Consider the following 15,833-nt stretch of genomic DNA (forward strand, 5'->3'; position numbering starts at 1 on the left):
GGCACTCAATAGTCCCACATTATATAGTATAATAGTAGTTAGGAAGTAAAGGCCCGTACACACCGGGACGAATTTCGCGCGCGATATTCGCCGACGTTTAACGCCTTGTGACTAAACAAAAGGCACCAATGTGAGTGTGCACACCGACGCGAAAAACGCCACGCGTAAAAGCGTCATTTTTAAAAAAACGTCTCGGGTTCGTTTTTTTGGTTTGACGCGCCGCGTCAAAAACTATACAACCAATGAGAATGGCGCTTTTGCACACGTGTCTGGAGCTTCTGAAGTTACAGTAAAACACAACTTGGGGCGCTCAAACACAAAACTGCCTTTCTGAGCACACATACCAGCGAAGAAGATAGACGCCAAGTAGCGTCTACACTGCCGCAAAGAAATAATGATGGACATTCTAAAATATCCCCGAAAACGCTCATGATACATTTTCATTGTTCTTGTACCAGTCGATAAATCTCCCCATGTTCTTCTCTTCTCGTAACTATGGGATGTACCCAAAATCGACGTCTTTTCCGGCCTCTTTCATCATTCAACAGAACAATAATTTCTTCATCTCTGGAACTGGAGCTGGAGCTACTGGTGCTTGAAATATTCATTTTTGCTTTGTATGATTCTGACAATCGCGTAAATACTTGCTCTCTTCTTCTGAGTGAAAAGCGACTTTAAGAAGCGTAAAGTTGCGCAGCGCCACCTTGTGTACAGGAGTATTTCTGTTTTACATTCAGCGCCATCTAATGTCAGGGAATGAAATTGCATGTTCACTCGGCTCATCGTCAGCGAAAATCGCCTGGGTGTGAACACAAAAAACGTGTCGAAAAACGCTGGTGAATAACGGCTGGCGAATATTCGTCCCGGTGTGTACGGGCCTTTAGGAGGTGATTTGGGCATAGCTTTTGTATCAAACTTCCCAAAATTAAAATAATTACTGTTCTTGGACAAGGCACAATCGCATGATATTTGCTTTCTTCCCTGCTGTTTCTACATTAAACACACACACAGTTTTGCCTGTAATAACCTTAGTTTTCAGTCAACTTGTTAGAAAAAAAACATACCAAGCATTCCACACCATTTCCAATTAATGATGCTGCTCTTGGCAGGAAAGTAGTAAATGACTACCAGGAGGGCTATTTTGTATCCCATGATAAAGTATATACAGTTTCCGTTTCTTACTCAAGAATTGATAACTACAAGACCTTATATGACCCACTTTCTTGCTAATGAGAGGTCATCACACGCTGGGTATATCAGGGGGGAAAACGCTGTCATTTCTTCTGGGCCATTGTGTAGTGCTTTATTGACCTTAAGGGACAGCCCACATATTCCTGGCACGTGGCAGGTGTATGAGTATGGGACAAAACAGACAAACTACTGTAGGGCAGCTTTTAATGGAACCAGTGGGACCATGTCAGAATGCTCTATCCTTGCACGTGTGCCCCCTCCCCCCAACACACGGCAGTGTAACAGCGATAAAAAAAAATGCCACTGAGGCAACAAGCTGATGATAATGACATGACAAAGAATGATTGACAGAGAGCTGAGAGCTCCGTGCCCAAATGAACACTACATTTTAGGAATATTTAGGACAAAACTTTCATTTCTCCACCGACACTGAGTTGGAACCCAGTATAAACAAAACAAGCAAAATCCCATGTGCCAGCTGCCTGGCTTACTGAAATCAATAACTTTTCAAGATCAGAATTGTATAGTGAGTATTTCTCCAAAATGATAACATATGTCATTTAAAGACAAATAGATAACTTGCTTAGACATGCAACAAACCACTTATAAAATCAGATTTGAAGCAGTACAACTAATTGACTGCATTATTCAGGTTGATAAGTTGAAAAAGAAGAGAAAAATATGGAAAAACAACAAAATAAACATCGGTTTTTGACACGAATTAGCAGAAAGCTGAGTTAGAGAATCATCAATATTTATTTCTGTTTCCAAGTTTTAAAAGAGTAGAGGAAGCACAGATTTAGGCAAAAATCTAATTTACTGCATATTTACACCATAAAAAGTAGTATAATTTTATTCAACTTTTACAATTTTACTGCAATATCCAGTTTGTTCAATAAGTAATAAAGTTTGTTATAAACGTACAGAATAAGCTTTTTCAAATCCGGAAAAAAGCTTATCCTTATTCATAAAACACTGAGCCACACAAAGTAGACCTCCATCAGAGATCCCTTCAAGACAAAGTGTGAACACCCTTCCTCTGAATCATGAAGCAACATACTGAAGTACACAAATGAAAAGTGTTTCATTCTTCCTAGACCATAAGTTAATAAAAAATCCACTCTGTTGGCACCAGACTGTCTGACACAAACTCAAATTGATTCATAATTTAGTTTGTATAGATTTTTATCCAGCTTTTGCTGGTTACATTAAGGCTTGACTAGTCTCATTTTGCAGTGAAGTGTAGAGCAAATGCAACCCGTGCTCCAGCCTCACTGAACATCTTGCATTGCAATAGGTTGCTTAAATAATAACAAGCCTTAAAAATTTAGTTTTTTTTTAATTCTTATTAGTAAACAATTGCAAAAGGATATATTTGTTACATTCACAAACATTAACTTCTCATTTTTTCCAATTTTTATACAAAATCCAAAAAAGTTTTCTTCATTCCAAATGCAGATATTCCTGAGATTAAAACTATGATATTCTATCAAATCTGTGCTTTAAACAAATATTAACGGTCAATGTGGACTTTCAATATAAAGGTGCCAAACACATTTTTTTCACTTCTTAAAAAAGGTTCTTGTTATAATTTCCTGTAAAATATGCTTATCTTGGATCACAAGACCCAAGTCCAACTAAGCTAGAGCTCACTAACACAATCACTGCAGTGATGACTCATTAACCCCCGTCCCAATTCCCTTTTTTCTTCTTTCCACAACTTGTCACCAAGTGCAATAGTTCAAACCTTGGAACAGCCAGATTTCAGGTTCACCACAGGGAGGGTATAAAACCTCATCATTTTCCATGTAATTAACTTAGCGAAGGCAACAAGCAAAAACATTTGATTAGGAGCCAAAAGATGAACACCAAAACAGCATCTTTGCTGTTACCCCAATAGTCTCATCAGTGCCTGGTAATTTGAACTGTCCCAGAGTGGCATAATATTTCTTTCCACCTCTGTAACCTCCTCCTGAGATAGTAACCAAGGTTAAAAAAAAAAAAAGAAAACACCATAAATATATGAGCTAGGATGGTAAAACACATCAATGCGGCAGCTGTCAGGTAATGCATGCGGTGTTCTCAATTCCCTGTTTTTAAAATATAGATTAAAAATACCCTTTTTATTGTTTGAATCACCAAAACTGAACTCTCCCTCTCTCTTTCTTGTCCTCTCTTTCTCTCTCTGCTGATCTTTTTTTCTTTTCTTTGGGTGTTGTTTGGGGGTTTGGGGGAACAGTTTGCTTTGTTTTGTTTCTTTTACGGCCCCAAGTACGAGTTTAGGAAAAAGAGCATGTACACACATGAATTTCCTCTCAGCTGAAGCCAAGCTGGCTGATCCAGAGGACCGGGTTGATGACGTTTTACTTCTTTTCAAAAGGCATTTGGCAGGTTAGTTGGGGATAAAGTTCAGTTTTTACAAACTTATTAATACAGTTGATGATTTAAATAAAATTGTTTTATGTTCTGTCAGTGGAGATGCTTTGGTCCTGAATTTCTGATAGTTTGATTGGTGTCTGTTTCTTTCTTTCCAAACTCCTTCCTCCATCCATGTAAATTTTAATTTGTAAAGTGCCACTTGACTCAAACTCTCTCTCTCTCTCTCTCCCTCTATCTATCTATATATGTATACAAATAAATTTATTTGTACAAACTATAAACTAGGTCTGTGGAAACAACTGTAGATAAGTGAAATACGCAAAAATGTTCTATGATCAAGAATCCAACCAATTGTTGAAAAAAGTCAGTTTAATGTCTACAAACAAAACCACTATTTCTTAATCTACCACATATGTAGCCATAGGTAAAGTGTGGAAGTCCCTTCAACTTTCACAGTTGGCGTTGTTGGCATCTCTTGATGTGTGTGCTTTGTAATTAAGAAGCAGGCAGGTCATTCATCAGACAGTGCTGTCCATTCAGTCCTCAGTGGGGTCTGTCATATAAGTCTTAATGCAGTTCTGATCCATGGTCAGTCTTCAGTCAGACACCCATCTCCTACCATGATGAAAAAATGACTAAGTTTAGGATTTATGGACAATCTACAACAGACCCGAACGCCTCCGCAGGGAGGGCATAAAACACTGAAGAAAACACAGTGTGAGGAGAAACACATGCATTTGTCTTTTATAGCTCTGTGTACTGATAATGATGTTTGATTTTCCATTATGTTCAAATGAAAGGTGAAAAGAACTCAAGGCTGGGAATTCAATGTCTTGACCCACTGCGGAAAATGCCCCCATTTCTAATGTAAACTTATAAGCGGTTTTATCCCATATTTCTAATAGGATGAGATGCCGTGAAAAAAAGCCAGGTCTCTAAGGTTCTCATTAAGTCAGCAAACAATATTACTGTTTTCTACAATGGCCAAGATCTACTTAATGTGGTCTTACAGTTGAACTATAGGCTACTTGTTCATTTTTATTTATATTTAGCAGTATAATAAAACATATGGCCCAATGCATCTTCAGCTGTAAAAGGTAATTGAGCTGCCATCTTTTGCACATCCTTCTTCTAAAATGACTTTGAAGAATCATGTGCATATTTAAATAAGGGTGTGTGTGATATGCATTGACGGTGCTTCATTAAAATACTAAATTATTCCCATTTCATTTGGTGGAATCCTTGGAGCTGTATTTATTGGTTGTGCCTGGCAGTTCAGAAGAACATTAATAAAGCACACCAATATCACTCAGCTTGAGGGATAATTAGGTAGCCCTTCCTTAAGTAAATGGTATATACGACATACATTACTTTGATAAGCTAAATATGGCTTTAAAATGTGAACTCCTTAACTTTACATGTGTCGAGAGAAAACAAAAAAATAATTAAAATGATTAAAATGAAAATGCCTATAGATATGAACGCAAGTCATTTTCCTGCAATTTGTTAAAACTTGTTTATAAGCAACTAAAATGAAGAGAAATAAACTGCATCAAAACATGAACGTTTAAGACGTTTTTAACGAGAGACAAGCATAGGTCAAAAGCTATTTAGAACTTATCAGTTCCCATTGAAAATGAACATGGTGCCTTTTGAGTCAAATATCACAGAAAAGACTGAAATAATACTGTACAGATAAACATTTAAAAAAAGGTTAATTTTATTACTTTTTGCTTAAATGACTTTTAAATTGTCTTACAAGGTTAGTAGAATTTATTGTAAATGAAAAAATATTAATAAAGATATTTAATGAACCAAAAATATAGATCTTCAATACATAACTGAAGATATTGATTGAACAGATTTATTTCCCAACATACCCTGTTTATGCTATGGTTCGCCCCTAGTGTACATTTACTTATATACACTTTCCATAGGTAAATGTGTTCACCATTGATTTTTATTTAACATTTGTTTATCCAGGCAAGACAGATTTAGATTTAGATTTTTAAACTCTGGCCTGTGATCCTCTGACCCCTACCCCATCTCTGGTGGGGGGACCGAGCTTTCCAGTGGTGGTTTGGTCTCTTGGGCATTTGCTTCCTAGATCTGGCGGTATCCCTGATCCATAAGACCTCTGGCTATGCTACTTGCCAGGGACCACATTACATCTGAGCTGGGGTGTACCCATGTCCCTGTGGGGCTGGTCCTGGTCTCCTCCCATGTGTGCTGGGTCTCTCCACCTCCTCCAACGTTGCTGTACATGAGACTTGGTTGGTCTCTGGCTGGGCTTAGGCTTGTGCTCTCCATTCTCCTGTGCCGCTCTGCTCTTTAGGGCTCTGACTCTGGTCCGGGCGGCTGGTGTTGGGTGACCCAGTGCATTGATCTTTAAAAAAAATCTTCAGCTATGTAATGATGACAGGAAGAAATCCAGTCTGGAGTAAATGAATGGTGTCACCCAAATAATAAAAAAGCTTAAAATGGATTTAACAAAATGAGGAATTCTGTATTATGAAATTTTAATAATAAGCTATATGCTAAATATGAAAAAGAAACAGAGCAAAGAGCTTAATATGGAAATTAGGCAAGATCCACTGAACATCTACAGAGTCACGGACATGGAGAGAAACATCCCCTGAAATTAGTTGTTGACACTAAAGATGTTAAGTTATTAGTTGAACAAATATAAACTAATGGAGAGGGTTTTAAAGTTTTATTTAAAAGTTGTAATATGTACAACTTGTTTATTTGGTGCTTTATTCTCTCCGTTTCTGCCTGGAAGGCAGTAACAATAATTGTTGAATGCGTGCAATTTGTTCACCACCTATGACCCATCCACTGAGGGATCGGCAGTCACAGCCCAATTCAAGCCTTTATGATGAATGTCAGAAAGGCTATGGGTGTGTTTTGAGTTTTTGGTATGACATAAATTGTCAGGTTGGGGGGACTGGTGAGCAGGAAGGACCCAAAATGCAGAAACGGGGGCAAGGGGTTTATTAACTACAAAAAAGCGCAGAAAAAAAGGTGCAGAGCAGAAAACCAAAACTAATCTCACTGCGGGCAAAACTTGAAGAAATGGCAAAAGACAGACATGGACATGACAGCCAGGGAAGAGACGTTGAAGACATTAGAGACGTTACATGATAGACATTAATGGACCAGCACAAAAGGAAGGCAGAGACAAGACTTAAATACAGACAGGACTGACAAGACACAGGTGAACATGATCAGGGCAGATTGGGACCAAGGACGTAAAACTCAATAACATGACAAAACAGGAAACCTTTCAAAATAAAACAGGAAACAGAACTCAAACATGACTGAAACAAGACGGAAAGCAAAAACCAATAGAAAGAAACCCAAACCATGACATAAATGTAGATTCAAACCCCACAATCTGGCTTCCTGTGCAGAAGTAAAGCTGTGCAGCGCTGAGCCACTTCTGATGAATGAAACTTAACCATGCAAGGCAAACATTGAGGCAAAACACAAACCTTTTTGTATTTTACTTCATTTTATTTTTTATATTTTGCTGATAAACCATGATTGCTGTGTGAAAGCGACTTAGTAATAGAGTCCCAGATAAAGTCTGGCTGACGGAACACATTTGGTGTGAAATCTTAAAGGAGGTACAGTTTCAATAAAATGTGCAAGTCTTAACAGAAGTAAGATCAGAGACAGCTGGCCTGGTAGGGGTACAGTAAACCAACAGTTGGTATCGTTAAATTGTGTCTTTCTAAAAATAACACACACACACACAGTGCTTTACATTTGTGCTTTTCTTTAAACAGTTGAAACAAAATGTGAAACAACACTTTGCTGAGTTTTAGAAGTTTGTAAGGTTGGAAAAAACTAAACGTGTTACTAGTTGTGCTAAAAAAGGATGTTAAAATCTTTTTACACTAATATTTAAAGGAAATGTGTTTGTAGGGAACACTATTGATTAAGAGCCAAATCACGAGCATAACTTTATGGAAGACAACCCCTTGATTGAAGTTGAAGCATGATCTTTAGCTTGTGAAGAATATAAGTCAAATACACTGAAAAAACAAAATGGTTGATCCAACTTAACTAATTTACTTCAATTAGTAACACGAAATTGAATTAAGTTTTTCAACCTTATTTCTCATGTCTATCCAAAACAATTCATTATATAGATCTAACTTTATTTCTTTTGATTATACAACTCAAATTGACGTATTTATCTACATAAATTGCATATATTTATCTAACTTGATTTAATGTTTATCCTACTTAATTCAATGTACATATTGAACTTACATATGACAAAATCTAGGCCTCCAGTTAATTTTTATATTAATGAAATGAATGACCCAGCAAAGATTTGAACTCGGGCTGAAATTTAGTTAACATGACCAACATTATTATTCACAAGGGGGTTGGTCATTGTACTCTCTCTCCCTCTCACTCATGGTGCAGAAAGAAATAAACATAACAGGATAAAATAACCAAAGGCATAACAGAGTAAAACAGCTATACAACAAAACACATACACAAAAAACCCACACTTAAATCCCAATCCGTCCAGACACGCAAAAGGAATGGTCTCCCGCAATTTCTTGCGCAGCCGGATACAACAGCAGGCCCAATCATATAAATATATTTCATTTATTCAAAGAGCAAAATTCAGGAAAAAAAAAGGAACTCAAAGGAATCTGTGTTTTAAATTTTTTCATCAAAACTATTATAATTGTAACTCGCAGTTGATGCTAATGTCCTTGATCGATACTCCTGATAGCAGCAGGAGTCTTGGGAGTCTGCAGTCACTAATGTGCAGCGCACCCTTTCCAAGTACGTCCTTACGTTATGACGTCATGACACATTGATGGCTTTGCACCGAAGACACACCAACTTAATTACATTAATTATAAAATAAGTAAAAATAACTATGTCGGATGATGTTGTTGATTGAACTGAAAAAAAAAAGACTTATCATCACCAAAGCAAATAATTAAGTTAGATCAATGTAAAAAAGTTTGTCTTTACAACTACAGCTTAAATACTCTTTTTACCACTGGAGTGTCCAATGGTAACCTGTTAAACTCACATTATTACATGTAAAAAATAATAATCCACCTTTCTAAGTGTTTTCTTAGCAGCAGCATTAACTAAATAATATCTAGTTAAAATGTATCATGCGATAATATCCAAAGTCGTATCATGACACCATTGGTCAGACTGTGTATTTATTTGGAAATTGAAAGAAAAAAAAACATGTGAACAACACAATATTTGTGTTTGCAACATGCTGAGATCTTTTAATAAATCCAGAAATAGATCTCTAATGGGAAGGCAGTATTTTGGTTCCACGGGTGATTTTAGGTTGGGGGTGTGAGGGTGATTAAGTTGGCGACAGAGCAAGTAAGCAGAGAGCCCTCAGCCATCGTGAAGGGGAAGAGGGGGTGGGGTTACTATGCGTCAATGGTTCTGCCCACCACTCACAGGTGAATTTCTAATTAACTATTGCCGCAGAAACAATGTTGAACCCCCAAAAATGTTCAGTTTTTAGCTAAAAACCGTTAAATAATACTCAAAAAACCACTGGGAACACTTTTAAAATAGATCAAAAGATGAGCAGAACTAACAAGGAGTGTGACATAAAAAGATCAGAAAAGGACAAAACAAATGAAACATGGGTGAAACAACCTACAAGCAATTCTAAGACAACAAAGTTGTTTAAGTAATTTTTGCTTAGTTTAGTTTTTCTCTTCTGCCTACTGTTCATCTTTTTTTTTTAAATATAATTGATTACGCTTTTATGAACACTAAAAAATTGTATACATTTCTGAAGACTTCTAAAAAGCAAAGACCCCCCTACATCAGTAACACTTTTAGCTCAGATTCTCTCTCATCTTTTTACTTTCATTCTCTTCGAGGTGTGGAAGCGGTTCTTCTCTTCACTGCAACTCAAATAAATGGGCATTGGCAGCAAATGTCTCATCCCTGTAATCAAAAGCATCTACACAGATAATGGCATCGGTTTGTGTATATGTAAGACTGTGATCACAAAACTGTGCGGTTAGGTTTGATTAGAATCAGTATGACGTCTTTGTAAACATGCAAACATTGTGTGACGTCCTCGCAAAAAAAACAAATGTTCCAAAGGTTGACACAAAACAGACAGTGAGAAGAAAAATAACCTTTGTAGAGATCTGTAGCTTTTAATTTCTCTCCAAATGTGTTGGCTATAAAAAACAGACACCACATAAGATAAAAAAAAACAAAAGCAGTTTTGAATCGGAAATACAAAAACCTTCCATATAAGAAGAAGAAAAGAAGTAAATGAAAACAAAAAGAAACAATGGTGACAGGCTTCAGCCATATCCCCTTAAAGATGACAGTTAACTATAAAAAAAGATTTTGGTACAGCAGTAAGGCACCGCTTTTTCTTCTGAATGGATATGCTCCGCATGATTGCCCTGCTGTGTGTGGACTCAGTAAAATACATTACATCTGTACATATGTTGCTCTTCAAAACACTTTTTTTAAGTGTCTAGGTAATTAAAAAGGATCTAACACAAGGATTTGTAAGTAGGCAAATATGTTTAGGCTATTTTTTACCCTTTAAGTGATATTCTTGTGCATTTATCCGTGTTACTTAGACCTGAAAATACTGCTACAAGAATTTTGGTGAGATTGTAACAACCATTGCTACTCATGCATCCTAATGTCATACATGTGTGTACAATATACGCTCCCTTTGATATACCACTTCTATTCATCCATCTATCTGTCCATTTTCATCCACTTATCAGGAAATGGATCACATGGCATTGAGCTGAGCAGAGATCCTAGACTTCTTTCTCCACAATCATCTTCTCCAGCTCATCAATGGGGATACTGAGACATTCCCAGCACAGCCAAGAGATATTATTTTTCCATTAAGTCCCCGGAGTCCCTGGTCTTTCTTGGAACCCTTTGTAGAAAATCTCTAACATACCTCTACTATCAGGAGTCTGGAAGACATCCTGACCTGATGCCCAAACCACCTGAACAGGTTCATTTTGGTGTTGGGGAGAAGCAGCTTAATGACGACATCCTCTGGGAAAAGAGACTTCCTTGCCTCGTTCCTAAGGGTGGCCAGGCATCCTTTAAGAGAAGGTCAACATACTTGTATAAGCAGTGTTATTCTTTTGGTAGTTAAGCTGAACTCAGGACCAAAGCTTTAAACTATAGATGAGGGAGAATGAAGACTAGACTGCCAAGTTATTTGCATTTTTGGGAGTGGCCCCCCTCCTATGGTTGCCGTATGGAGTGGGCCCCCCCTCTTTCGGTTTTATTTGCACCTTAGACACGTAGGGTCCTTGGTAGGGGGGGTGCTTGGACATCACTGCCAGCAAGCAGCAGATGTCCTCCTGGCACCCTACCCGCCAATTTTAACCGCACCTTAGACATTTAGGGCCCCTTGGTGTGGAGGGTGAGGGGACATCACTGTGAGTAATCAGGAGATGTCCCCTTAGTGCCCTACTCGCCAATTTTAACTGCACCCCCCTTAGTACACACACCCCTCCCCCTTCAATATCTACATTCAAACATAAACACACACACATGCACACAAACACCCTCTCAAACACCCATACACGCACACACATTTTACAAGGAAGGTGGGACCTGGGTCCATCTGTCCCCTACCCCGTCCCTGGTGGGGGGTGTGGGCCCCTTGGCGATGGCGGCCGTGTCCCTTGGGTGCCGGCTCCCTGGGCCCGGCGGTGCTCTCTCCGCACGGTGGGGGGGTTCATATTACACCTGAGCCGGGGGTGTTCGTGTCCCTGGGGGGTGGGTCCTGGTCCTTGCCCCTGGGCGCTGGGCCCCGCCAAACTTCCAACATGGCCGAGCCTGGTCGGGCCATATTTATAACATCCCTTATGGGCCGCCCTTTTTTCCCCGGGGTTCCCCCCTCCTGGGCGGGGGCGGCGGGCCCCTGCCTTGCTCCTACCTGGACCAACCGTGGGCCGGGTGGGTGGCTGCCTGGAGTGCGGAGCGGGTCTCCCTTGGGGGGTCCTGGCTCGTACCTGGGGTCGGGGCGGGGGGATGCCCGGAACTCCTGGGTGGTGGTGGGGTGCTCGTCTGGGGCTGTGGGCGTCCCTCTCCGGTGGGGCCCTGCGTTGGGCTCTTCCGGCGCGGCGGGGGGCTGCTTTCCTGGCTGGGCTGGGGCGGCGCTCTCTTTCCCTCTGCGCCTCCCTGCTCTCTGGCTCTGGGGGCCTCGCGGCGGTCCTGCTGGCCCTGGCCTGGGTGGCGGTCTTGGTCGCCCGGGGGGCGGTTGTTCCCTGCCTGTTCCCGTGTGGCGCTGGGGGAATTCCGGCTGCCGCTGCTGCTGCGGCGGGGGTATGGGTGTGGGGGTGGCTTGGCGCTCCTCCTCCTTCTTTTCACATTCCACCATCCATTTTAGAAGAACATAAACACTCACCTGAGCACAGGTGTTAGCTCACCTTTGCACTAATAGTTTGCATGATTGAATGAATGAAAGATTTCACACTAGTTGGTTTAAAGGCATAAGTATGCGTTCGTGAACACTATCTGTTTTGTGTGCATGTTGACATGTGGACATTTCTGCGGCTAGCAGGTGTGTTGATAATATTTGAGTGTGTGTGAACAGGCCCCGCCCTTTTTGTACTACATTTGAACCGTACCGTAACGATAAACAACCAGTAAACCTGCCTGCTCTATGCTGCTTCATGGTCTTACCCCCCTTCCCCTCCTATTATCACCCTCCTACCCCCCCCTCTCTCTAACGTCCCTCTCTCTTGTTCCCCTCTTTCCTTTTCCGTCCGGTCCAACACCAAAGATTTTCAAACATGATTGAAATTAATAAAGTTTGGCCTCAATTACAAAAGGGGTTTATTCAGACATACCTTTGGTTTGTCTGAAGATGAATAACCCCTCTTGTTAGAATAAAATATGTCCAACACAAGAGGCCCTCAGCTCTCATCTGTTTGCCTAGCTGTTGGACAGGACAAGTTGGAAAAAAAAAAAAAAAAAAAAAAAAAAAAAAAAAAAAAAAAAAAAGAGAAGGTCAACATACTTGTATAAGCAGTGTTATTCTTTTGGTAGTTAAGCTGAACTCAGGACCAAAGCTTTAAACTATAGATGAGGGAGAATGAAGACTAGACTGCCAAGTTATTTGCAAAATATTAATACGATATTAAAAGTGATGAATTGATCAAATGTTACGCAATGAAAACCAGATTATTTCCTTAAAATCTACGAATCGTATCTGACTGGACTCCTTGCAGTAGTATTTTTGTAAATGTAATTGTTAGGAGGGGGAACATATTGCATATTTATGAATAATAAAACAAATGTAATTATGCAATATCATAGCCTGAAGCTAATTTCTATCTGCAGTCACCTGGCAGACTGATGTTTAAAAAATAAAATAAAAAAACAGTCAACTATTCAGAAAGTATATGTATAAAACAAACAATAAACAATCTAATATGGGGATATAGCATGGATAAATGCATATGAGCATAAGATCAATGTCTATCAATAACATGTGTTACTGCATATTTAAGTACCTTGTAGACACAGTTGCAAAAATTTCTCAAAGGTGGCGACATTTATGAGAAATACGCCATTCTGGAATTTTAAACCCTGAAATGACTACATTTTGAGATAAGACATTCAACTAAATTGGACCTCACAGTCACCTCTAACAGTTGCTCAACTTATTTTGGAATGGCCCCTGACTTGTTTCTGTTTAATACACTCTTTCAGGTTAGACCACGAATGACTTTATAGATCATACACAGATTTAGGTTGTTTAAAGCTTAAATAGCTATGAGAACTGCCTTTTATCCAGGATTTTTAGTGTTTTTTTAATAGCACGATACAACTGACTAGGCAGCAAACTGGTGATGTAATATCACATATAATATCATAGAATGTGAAAATGGATTTGCTATTTTATCTGTCAAAGACTACTCACAGTATGTTTAAAATTGTGCAAGTAAAAATCTATAGCTTTAACATTATTTATCATCTGAATGTTAATCATGAATCCACTAAAACCCAGTGATATTTAAATTATTCAACATTACATAATTCCTCTCCTTTTAAGTAAACCCAAATTGAAGCCAGGCTTAACATGGTCATAGAGAAGACCATGCACACATTTTTTTTAGGTTCAAACATAGATAACACGAGTAGGAACTTTCTCTGAAGGTCATCTGAGTAATTGAAAGTCATTGAACTGCTTCATTACAGCTTATGGAGTGAAGGAAAATTATGGTGTCATCAGCATACATAATGATCTCTTCATTTTTACATAGACTTTGTAAGTCATTAACAGAACAAAATCAGTAGTGGACCCAAGATTGACCCTTGAGAGACCCCTTCTGGAAACTGAGACAAGGTGACTTACTCCTCTCTCCAGACTTTGAGAATAAGAATCTCCTCAGGGCTTTCTGAGACAGCTTGTTTTCTTCATGTTATGTCATTTAAATAACTACTTAAAAAGTAAAGTTGATCCTGGCATGGTACAAGGTTGAATTGTTAACTTTTGTATCTGGTTAACCACTAAAGGTTTTGCAGTTTTCTTAGGCCTTCAGACAGGGTTCACAATTTTTTTTTTCTTTTTGTAGCTATGTAACTCTAAAGAAATTTGAAAAATATATGTATAAGTGGTATTGACTTTTTTCCCGATGTTCTTGACTCCTTTTTGTAACATACTGCAATAATAACTCGGCAGAAGGGTTAGAGTCTTTTTTTCTCTTTTCGCAGTGCTACTGCGTTTGACGGACTGGGCTTCTTTTTGCAAAATATTAAATTTAGGAAAGGACAGAATAACTCTCCACCTTCATTAACCTCACTCAGGGAATAATGTTGTGCATTCCCCTCAAAGCAAATCTCTATGTGATCACCTAAATGTTGGAACAGGCTATTTGTTTTCAGTTTAGGGGTACTGTTCCTGACATCTGTCTTGCAGCCCATAAACCAGACTTGTCAACCAAAGCAGTCTAGCAGTATTCATGGCCTAAAAATGAAGTGATATCAGGAATGCCTTTACCTGCAGAGCATTTAGATACCGACAGAAAAAATGAAACCACCCCTTTTGTCTCACTAATGAAGGTGTCTTTGTTGGATTCGCAAAAATAAACACTTACATCTTTAATTCTTGCTATCAGATTTGCACATATAAAAAGACCAGACCTGTGTGCACACATTTTGATACAGATTTGGGATAAAGAAAACCTTTTGTTCATTGGAGCTAAACAGAACCAACTGGATGTTAATCCAGACAAACACAGATGAATGCTCTTTTTTTAAATACAATCTTTTTAAAATAAACTGATTTATCTAACTTAATTTTATTTTATGTATAACATTGTTTTTCTGTCTTAGCCATTGTTTTAATATGAAAGGTTCTCTTGCTTTTGGTTTGTGTAGAACTTTATTTCTTCCATTTTGCAATTGAATAGAGTTGCAACATTGAAATCATTTTCCTAAAATGGTCAAGACTAAAAATAATAGAAAGTTACACGGGGAAACATTATTACATACTTCTTGCAATTGTTTTGAAAAAAAAGACACACAAAAAAAAAAAAAACTAGATCCATCAAAAGTATGAAGCAACTGCTAAGTGACATGTGAAGCCGCCCAATTTCACAACATTTTTTTATGAATCTCAACTGATTTTTTTTTTCAAAATTAAAACAACAAAAGTTTACTCATATGAAGGCGTGGCTTTTTGATTGATAATACCCAGCTGAACAGTAAGCTTTAGAGCAGGCTTATAGAGTATATTTCAATAATCGGCGTGCATTCTTTTCCTGCCTATTTGAATTTCAGTTAGAAATATATTAACCACAATGGTGATGACATACTCTGCCTTCAAATAAACTAATCACAAAGCAATGGGTCATGTGGCATCAGGGTTTATCCTTTTCTTATAGAACAAAAGACATCAGCAGTATTGCTGTTTGCTCACACATGTCTGTTTCTGCTTCACTACAGGGCACAGAAATATGTCAGTTAGAAAGAAACATTGAGCCATTCTAAGAAAAACACAGCAGAGCGGAAAAAAGGGGTTAGACAGGCTGTGTGAAAGAGGTTTTATTATTATTTACTCCTTCATTCACCTAATGCTCAGCTTGGTTGCCTTTTGTCAGTTATTTTCTTCTGTTCCCCCAGTTTCAAATCTGTTTACTTTGTGAAGCGGCCGCTGCCTCCGTCCGCAGTCCTGCACTCTGCTCCTTCATTAACGCCATTAATCTCGACAGAAAAAACAAAACTGCCTGAAC

The 15,833-nt window shown here is 38.7% G+C and overlaps 1 protein-coding gene across 7 annotated transcripts in view; it reads right to left on the bottom strand.

The window, feature by feature from the left end:
• The window catches only part of adgrl2a (adhesion G protein-coupled receptor L2a), a 264,519-nt gene that overhangs the window by 138,600 nt on the left and 110,086 nt on the right, over window positions 1-15,833 (bottom strand). For 4 of the 7 annotated variants that reach the window (XM_078945821.1, XM_078945818.1, XM_078945807.1 and 1 more), the window contains one exon: window positions 10,532-10,680. The exons of the other annotated variants lie outside the window; for them this stretch is intronic. The gene's annotated coding sequence lies outside the window, so the exon portion shown is untranslated. Of the gene's footprint in view, window positions 1-10,531; window positions 10,681-15,833 lie in introns of those variants that run through there. 7 annotated transcript variants of the gene reach the window in all.

The sequence above is a fragment of the Oryzias latipes genome, chromosome 4 (assembly GCF_053564925.1).
Source record: "Oryzias latipes strain Hd-rR chromosome 4, Olatipes_Hd-rR_3.1".
NCBI classification, from domain to species: Eukaryota; Metazoa; Chordata; class Actinopteri; order Beloniformes; family Adrianichthyidae; genus Oryzias; species Oryzias latipes.